This window comes from Xenia sp. Carnegie-2017, unplaced genomic scaffold (genome assembly GCF_021976095.1).
Source record: "Xenia sp. Carnegie-2017 unplaced genomic scaffold, XeniaSp_v1 HiC_scaffold_24, whole genome shotgun sequence".
Lineage (NCBI taxonomy): Eukaryota > Metazoa > Cnidaria > Anthozoa > Malacalcyonacea > Xeniidae > Xenia > Xenia sp. Carnegie-2017.
This window is the reverse complement of record NW_025813487.1, coordinates 582,579-590,879: the sequence shown is the minus strand read 5'-3', so window position 1 is coordinate 590,879 and position 8,301 is coordinate 582,579. Positions and strand designations below refer to the sequence as shown.

Genomic DNA, 8,301 nt, shown 5'->3' with positions numbered 1-8,301 from the left:
TATCTTTTAAGTTTGACGATTGAAGATTTATAATGAATTTCAATGTTGTTTTTAAGGCTTGTGTTCCTTTATTTATCAAAAGTTTACTTAAACGAGATCCGTTTGCCTCAAACTTAAGTTTTGAAGGTGGTGAAGCCATTTTTCAAGCTAGAAATGAAGAACGAGTTTGTGCAAAAAGCATCAATTTGCAATGTAAAAAATGAGCACAACGAGATCCATTTTCCTCAACCTTTAATTTATTAGGTGGCGAAACCATTTTTTATTCGAAAAATAAGGAATGAGTTTGTGAAAAAACGTATAATTTAAAATTTACAAAATGTTTACAAAAGTTAAAACGATAAATTAAAAATAGGACTACAAGTCATTTATAAAGACTTGTGTGCTTTATTTATTTCTCTCGATAAAAATTGTGTTCACTGCCTGGTGACATGACCGAGTAATTGATTTTACTTCAAGGCATTAAAATAGTAGATTTGATACAATGAAAAAACACTTAAAATAATAATCTTTTCGCCTACTCGACGCGAGAGGCAGCATTTACCTTGCGATAGTAACTGCTAGTTGATAAATAATATATCTTATTTGTCTAACAATCGTGTGGTGAAGAGATACGTCGTTCTTTTAACAAGATATATCAAACTGCTTTGCTGTGTTGTATGAATATTTGCTTATTAACATTTTGATAGGACTATATTGCTGATGATTCTGTTCCAATTTAAAATTGTTCTAAACTTCAGTTTAGCGGACACCGGAAGTGCTTGTAGCCGCAGGCTCGTTTTTGCTTGTGATTATAGGGTAGAGTTTGGGTCAGCGTTTAAGTTGTCCGCCAAACTGCAGTAGCCCCCCGTAGGATATATTTGACGTTTGTAATCACCAGTAAAGCGAATAAATGAATGATATTTTCAGCTGCACGGGTTTGACTGTTGTCACTAAAACAAAGTGCAGATTATACGCTCAAAATCATAGGTAATTGTAGAATAACATATATGTTATTCACTCATACTGAAGATGGTATCATGAGATGTCAAAACATGTCTATTTTCAAAAAACTTGTTGTTTGTATTAAATGCACATTAGCAATAGTGCTTTTACGAATTTATGGAAATAACATAAGTATTGACATTACTTAAAAAAATTCTATTCGTGATCGTTCGTATATGCGACTATCACCGATGACACAGCCGAGGATATCACGACGAGAAAACACTGCCTGCCTCACTGCCTCACTCAGACACTTTTTCAGTATGGCAAAGTGGTTAGCCGTGCATGCACAGCGGCTACCCACAAAAACTAACTAGTGATAAATTATATTATTGTAATAACACAGTATAACTTGACGTCAACAACTCCCCCTCCAAAAAAAATGTTGTTAATCCCCAAAATTTTACATTCTAGCCACATGTCTGCTCATATTGATAACACTTATAGCGTGATTCCGTTTGAAGTTGCTACGAGAATTTCTAAAAAGTTAGCAATTGATGAATGTCTTCTGCATGATGCGATAACGTAAGAAAAGTACAAATAATACACAAATCATTCATTACTTTTTCTATAAACTTTAATTTTGGCATTTCCATGAGTCCAAATGGGGAGACGACTTCCTCTATTATATTACTGGCCCAAGGCAAAATGCCCCCTTGCCTATCACCTCACTGCGGGCCTGGCCTGACAGTCAGTGAAAATTTCTCGACTTTGTGTTGTTACTCCATTTAATTCAAGTAACTAAAACAGTTAAACACGTTGGAAAACAAAACAAGTATCTTGATTTCAGTTTCTCAGTGTACATGCTAAATCAAAGTTCATCTAAGAATAAATTACGTGCAAAATGAATGATGATGAAATATGTACGTTATCTGGCGTTCATTTTGACCACTTGAACATAATCTTTACTTTACATTTATACATTGTATTGTTTACTAAAGTGTAATTATATTGAAAAATAATGATTGATGATGAAATATATACGTTATCATGAGTTCATTTTGACCCCTGGAACCTAATCTTTACTTTACATTTGTACATTGTACTGTTTACTTAAGTTTAATTATATTTAAAAAGAAATGTCACTTTATGACGTGGCATCTGTGTATGTCAAGCGCATCACAGACTCAGAATTATTTATTATCAATCCGTTTCTTCGTGTAAGAGCCGCAATTTTTACAGTGGATAATTTGAAACAAAAAATTAAACCTACTTTTCAGACGTGGTATTAATAATAGCTTTAAAAGTCACTTATAGAATCATTCAAACGATTTTCATTAAGAATGGAAAAAAAACATTGATTCTATTAGCATCTACTACAGAGATCCCACGAGATACTACGCATGCGCACATTGGTCATTCTCTACCTTGCTCACCGCCATTACAGATGGCGTGTTTGGTCATATACGAATAATCCATGAAATAATTTGCTATCTTGCTGTGTAGAACGACAAAAAAGTTCCATAAAACAATACAGGACAAAACACCTACATAACCACTGAGTTTGCGCGGCAAACTCTTTTTCTGGGGTTAGATAATCTATTCAACAACAAATGGCACAAGTCAACGAAGCAATTGAGCAATCAGACGATCTGACGCTCTTGCATAACCATCCTAATCCGATGCTGTCGGGCTTATTAAGAGACGTGAATGTAGACGATGAACCGGAACAGAAACGGTCTCGTCTACAATTGAAAATGGGCAAATCTGGCGGGGCCGGGTATAAAAACTCTGCTAAAGCGAACAACAACAATCTCCTAGAAGAAGGAAATGGCGGGAGAACCACTTTGGACGACCTTAACAGGAAAGTCGATCAACTTACTGACTGGATGAATACTTTTGCTCCTGTCGTAAAAGAGCTCCAGCAGGCTTATGATGCTGCACGCCAAATGAACGATGGTGATGTTATGTCTGAATGTGAAACTGATGACGAAAACTCAACCAACGGGGCTGCTGCTGTAGTTGCAGATACAGTTTCAGCTCTAGCAAACCAAAGCGATGCTTTGGTAGATGAGCTGATTCACGAAGTGACTGAGAATTAACCGACAGACCAACCATTGCCAACTAAAATTTATAAAATCCTGACCAGCATTTTGTTCACTGGACTAAACGAACAAACATTATCAAAACGGAAGGAAGAAGTAAAACGTCCCAAAAACTGTGAGCTGTTAAGAGTTACAAAGGTGAACCCAGAAATTTGGGACATTGCTAAGAAATCCACACGTAGCATGGATGCACGTCTACAAAAATTACAAGAAGCCTTAATAAAGGGCCTCATTTTGATTTCTCAAATTGCGGAATCGATTAGTAACTCTCTTGGAACAAAGCCCACAACACCTGCACCAACACCAGAGGTTATCTGGGATGGGCTGTCCACATATATTGTGCTTCTCGCTTCAGCTAATCATGATCTGAACATGTGCCGCAGAGACTTGTTCAAAATTGACCTTGATGAAAATTACAAGGCAATCTGTAGTAACAAAGAATCTGTTGCTGCAGAACTGTTTGGTGATGATTTAAAGAAACGCCTGAAAACAGTAAAAGAAAGCAAAAAGGCTGCACAGCAACTAACAAGCCAAAAACGGAAACGTAGCGATCAACGGTCGACCAGCTCATATAACTCCAATATACCTTTTTTATTCCCACGTCGGGGCGGTCATTTGCAAAGCCGACCCAAACGACGCAACTATTATCAAAACCAATCCAAGAGGAAAGTCGTGACAAGGGGAAACACTAAGAAACGAGTGACTCATATTCTCAACTGTGTAAGTTCTAGTAAACGCGGGTGTAGTACTTTTATCATATCTGGAGGAGACAATGATTGTAGTATATTTGCAGGTCGGATACAAAAATTTATTGGGAAGTGGAGGGAGCTAACTCACGATCTTTCCATTTTATCACCTGTAAGCCGGTACAAGATTGATTTTCTTATAGACCCAGTCCAGCTGAAACAACCCCACTCTATAAAAATGTCTCCTTCAGAAGTTCAAAATGTCGATCGTCAAGTTACAAAATTTCTAGAGAAAGGTATCATTGTTACAAGCATGCATGAATAGCGCGAGTTTACCTGCAATATCTTTCTAGAGCAAAGAAATATGGATCTTTTAGAATGATATTAAACCTAAAAGAGCTCAACACATTTGTAACATATCACCACTTTAAAATGGAATACATCCATACTTGTACTCAGCTCATGTGACCTGGGTGCTACATGGCATCCGTTGACCTTAAAGATGCCTATTACGCAATACCAATACACAGAGAGCATCAAAAATACTTAAAATTTATGTGGAAAGGTAATCTGTACCAATTCACATGCCTTGCTCAAGGATTATCTTCCGCTCCACGCTTATTTACAAAGATACTCAAGCCTGTATATTAAGCTGAGGGAGCTTGGGCACATTTGTAGCGGTTACATTGATGATTCTTTTTTAATGGGTTACTTCTAGTCAGAATGCGAGCAAAACGTACATGACACTCTAAAAAGACTCGCACATTAAATGTCTGGAACCCAAAGCAATATTGCTTGGGCTACAATCTCTCTGTAGAGATCTAGCCTACACCCACAATAAGTAATCACCGATAATACCACGGCCCTTGCATATATTAACCACATGGGGGGCTGCCACTCTCACCATTGCAATAAAATTGCAAGGGAAATATGGGCGTGGGGCAGAATCAGGGACATATGGCTAACTGACAGCTATATCCCTGGGAAACTTAATGTGGTGGCTGACAAAGCTTCCAGAACATTTGATGATTCAAAAGAATGGAGGCTTGATGCTGAATTATTTCCTGAAATAACAGCATATTTTCGTACCCCAGAAGTTGACATGTTTGCTTCGAGATTAAACTATCAACTTAAACCCTATGTCACGTGGCATCCAGATCCACAGCCGTGGACTATTGACGCTTTTTGCATTGATTGGAGTAAGATGTTTCTTTATGCTTTTCCACCCTTTAGTGTTATATCACAAGTTTTACAAAAAGTAGAAATGCCCCAGGCACGGACAATTCTCATCTTGCCGAATTGGCCAACTCAATCCTGGTATCCGATGCTGGCAAAATTAATATTTCACCGACCCCTTCTCCTACCCAAAAACAAAAGCAACGTGAGCTTACCATCCAATCAAACAAAAGAACATCTACTCAAAGGGAGACTGAGACTGATAGCTTGTCTCTTATCCGGAGATCTCTCTCAAGTAAGGGCATTTCCCCACAGGCTCAAGCAACAATACTTAATTCCTGGCGGCCAGGAACACAAAAACAATATCAGGCGTACCTTAGCAATTGGCAACTCTATGTTAATAAATGGAATGCAGATCTCTTCATCCAACTTTACAGGTAGTTCTAGACTTTCTACAGCATCTATTTGATCAAAGGATGAGTTACAGTTGCATAAACTCTGCCCGAAGTATGTTATTATCATTCGTTATTACTGAATGGAATTCTACGATTGGTACACATTTTATGGTTCAGAGATTTATGAAGGGAGTGTTCCATTCATGACCAGCACTACCAAGATACCAAGTGACCTACGACACCTTTATTGTAGTAGAGTATTTAAAGACACATCCCGCAGTAGAAGACTTAACCCTATAACAGCTAACTCATAAGTTGGTAATGCTCTGTGCATTGGTCACAGGGCAGCGTGTCCAATCACTCCACCTCATGAACCTCTTAACTGTAAAGAAGGAAGAGGACTCATACACCTTTTATATCGACCAACTTGTCAAACAGTCTGGACCAACACGCATTCAACCTACTTTAGTGATACCAAAGTTCCCTGCCGACCACCAACTATGTGTTATCTCAGTCATGGAAGAATATATTAAACGCACTGCTCCCATTTGGGGTCAGTAAAATCAACTATTTCTTAGCACAATTCGACCTTTTCATAAAATATCAAAGTCATCTATATCTCGTTGGATAAAGGTTGTCATGCAAGCTGCAGGAATTGATATAGAAACGTTCAGACCACATAGTACACGAGCCGCAGCCACCAGTAAAGCGAAGCAATGTAATGTTTCGATAAACTCTATACTGAAAGCTGCAAGTTGGAAGGCTGATTGCGTTTTTCATCGGTTTTACAATAAAAACGTTGTGTCTCAAAGTGGCGAAGTTGAATTTGGGAATGCCATTCTTTCAGCGTCCCAATAAGAAAGATATTGTATGAGAATTCTCTGTAGTTGAACTTGGCAGGGAGTTCACCACACATATACTTGCATGTATTGTGCAATAGAAGGAAATACTTTAAATTCATAGTTGTTATTATTTCTGGGTATGTTTGACACATCTCCAATTAAAATAAGTTTATAACTTAATATCGTATTTGCGTGTAGGCATGAAGTGTGTCCACATGACTCTCAAATCTCGTGGGATCTCTGCGGTAGATGCTAATAGAATTAAGAAATTGAACGAGACTTACCTGAAGTTGAATTTCGATTGGGATTCTTTTAGCATCTACAGAGCAGAGATTACACGCCCACCCATCATGTTACTGCATCCCTGCATATCATTCATATGCACATTTAGGTGGTTCATGTGGCCACTATCTTTGAAATATAACCAATGTGCGCATGCGTAGTATCTTGTGTAATCTCTGCTCTGTAGATGCTAATAGAATCCCAATTGAACTTCAACTTCAGGTAAGTCTCGTTCAATTTCCTAATTTGTTTATAGTCATACTTCATACTGCGCAATGCTTCAGTATAAATATTGTTAAGTTAGAAATGTAAATACAAAATCTCGGTTAACTTACATAAAATTACCTTTGTTTTAGAAATAAGACTTCATATACGACGATCGTGTGGACAAAATTATGCTTGCTTTAGTTCTTTACATGTTACGTACCTAACAAAAGATAAGAAATTTAATATAAAAAATGCGACTACATACATATTAGTTTAAAATGGCGATCATAATTCATACATTAATGAAACATCAACTTTTCATCCATATGAGTTTTGTTACATAAACACATTTAAATAACGAACGAAGATGAAGAATGAGTCAGGACCTCCTTCAAAAAACAGTATTATTCTATAACTAAGTATACATTACCGACTAAAAACAATTGTTATAGAAATAAAAATACATAAATAAGATTCTCATGTAGAGTACATGATAACATTGAAATTAGTTAAATTCCAAAGGACTACTGTTAAATAATATAAAGTTTAATAAGTTTTAACTCAGAAATAGAGGATCACCTGTCTAAAATAGGATGTGAATGTGAATGATTAAGACACAATTTTTGAATTTTTTAATGGATTTCTCCACTTCGTTAATCAAAAATTCCATTATTGCAAAAGTCAGTTTATATTATAAAAAGACCTTCGTTATTGAATAACCCATTGTAAATTATCAATACATTTTAATTATCAACTACACGCAATAGTAATTACTTATGATCAATTAAAAAACACTATGCATATAACAGTAAAGGATGCAATAAAAGTAAGCTTTAACACTGTTAAACTAACATATGATCAAAAGTATAATTTTAAAGCTCTGTTCTGCAAAGCTCTGTTCTGTATCTCACAAAAAATAGCTACGATCGCGTTCTTTCTCTGTGTGTAAATACATTTTTCTTGAGTTTAACTTTTACTTCTTTTTAAACTTTTCTCACTTTTAAACGAAATGGTTCGTTTTATACAACTATCAACATTTTGCCAGACACACAGAGATTAGTCAAAAGTGACGTCAACAAAGAAGGGAGGTGATGCATGATAGGACATACGCCCCTACCCTCCTTACATACATTTTTACAGATCCTCCTTTTTCCATAGACAAGTATAGCTTAAAAAGAAAAATTCAGCGTCCTACATGTAGAAAATGTTCTCATGTTATTCTGCCTCCCCCATACTTTTAAACAAGTTTTACTGTCCTTTACCATGCAGCTTATTGTCAATAGTTGGAAATTTGGTGTTTCAACTTAAACATGATTTCTCATGAACGCATAATCAAACATTTTCGAGATGCTTCAGTAGCAAATTTGTGATGTAAAGTTAGTAATATAGTTTCAGAATCTCGCTTTACTTTCGACAAATTACCTTTGTTTTAGAAGACCTCATAAATGAAGACCGTGTAAACAAAATTACGCTTGCTTTAGTTCTTTACATGTCATATACTTAACAAACGGATGAGAGATTTGATATAAACAACGCGACCACATATATATAAGATTGAAAATGGTGATGAAAGTTCATACCTTATTGTAACATCAATCTTTCATCCTTGTGAGTTTTTTTACATAAACACATTTAAATAACGAACGAAGATGAAGAGTGAGTCAGGATCTCCTTCAACAAACAGTAT

The 8,301-nt window shown here is 36.3% G+C and overlaps 1 protein-coding gene across 1 annotated transcript in view; it reads right to left on the bottom strand.

Moving 5' to 3' along the window:
• The window catches only part of LOC124451417, a 115,155-nt gene extending 106,854 nt beyond the window's left edge, over window positions 1-8,301 (bottom strand). Inside the window, exon 1 of the mRNA XM_047002032.1 lies at window positions 8,195-8,301. The gene's annotated coding sequence lies outside the window, so the exon portion shown is untranslated. The remainder of the gene's footprint in view (window positions 1-8,194) is intronic.